The sequence below is a fragment of the Arachis ipaensis genome, chromosome B05, assembly GCF_000816755.2.
Source record: "Arachis ipaensis cultivar K30076 chromosome B05, Araip1.1, whole genome shotgun sequence".
NCBI lineage: Eukaryota > Viridiplantae > Streptophyta > Magnoliopsida > Fabales > Fabaceae > Arachis > Arachis ipaensis.
Window position 1 is genome coordinate 143,182,365 of NC_029789.2, and position 1,620 is coordinate 143,183,984.

Sequence of the window (1,620 nt, forward strand, 5' to 3'; positions counted from 1 at the left end):
TTGTTGATTTTATCTTTTTTTATGTTATATTTAAATACTTTGGTACAATGATGAAATTATTAGATAAAATATAAGTATGAATATTATTAATATTTTGATAATTAAAAACCACATTCAATTTTTTAATTTTATTTTTTATAAATCATGACAACATGTATTTTCAACAATATTATTACAACTAAATGATATTAAAAAAATGTAAATCGTTGAAAAAAAATGATATATAAGTGACAAAGAAACTATATAACTTATGAATACAATCACACAATCATCTAATACATATGTTTAGCAAATTAAAAAAAAAAAAAAACTATGGTCATCAACCAAATTCTAGTTGTGCATAAAATTAACAAGAATGGGGAGGGAGAAAGAGAAAGAAGTATGAAATTATGTTAGAGGAGATAAAGAAAATGTGTAAAGTAAATGTTGATTTATATAATAAATATTATTAATGTTGTGATAATTAAAAACGACATTCAATTTTTTAATTTTATTTTTCATGAACCATGACAACATATATTTTTAATAATATTATTACAACTAAATGATATTAAAAAATTATAAATTGTTGAAAGGAAAAAGAAGTGATACGACAAAGACACTATCTAACTCATGAATATAATTACATAAAGAAATAGAAAAATTAATAAATACAATCACACAATCACCTAATACATATGTTTAGCAAATTGGAAAATAAAAACTATAGTCATCAACCAAATTTCAGTTGTGCAAAAAATTAGTAAGAATGAAGAGAAAGAAGGAGAAAGAAAAAGAGGTATGAGATTATGTGAGAGGAGATAAAGAAAATATGTAAAGTGAATATTAATTTATATAGTAAATATAAAAATGAGTAATGAGTACGAAAGGAAACTTAAGCTCTATTTTAATATATTTAATATATTACTAATAGATATATAGGTACTTGTTTTAAAAGAATTCAGTACATGGTACAAACGATAGGAATTTGATGAGTGAATGTGGTAACTATGAGTTTGGAATATGCATGATGAATTCATTGAGCAATTGACCATGTATAAATGGACATTGACTTCATCACTGTACTAGTAGAGAGATAAAGAGCATGTGAACGTAATCACTAGTTGGTGTCTCAAAAGTCACAGGTCTGCTAGTAATCATGCAGAATCTGTTTTTATTGGTTGACACTTTAGTCCAAGTTAGTTAAAAAATAAAAATACTCTATTTCCCATTATATATTTATTCTTTTAGTTGTGCTTTTATAATTTTGAGAAAATACAATTAATAAATATAGCAGAACTGAGTTCAGGCTTGAGCACAAAAACATAGACTAGTGATTGAAATAAAATCTAACTGACATACATACTCCAAAGGTTGTCAATAATTTATGTGGTGTGAATTGGCAGAGAATAATATTCCACGGATTGGACTGGATTTGGAATTTACAACCAAAAGGGACACAAAATGGAGCATGTTATGGTCACTTTTACTGAGAACTACTTGTTGGTAATAATGTAACTTTGTCTTGAAGTTTTATAAAACTGCATCAAGGAGGAGGCTCACACAAGCAAAGGGGGGCAATGGCCCTCCCAAGTCCCAACCTTTCAAATTTAAACACAAATTATATGTATTTTCCATTTT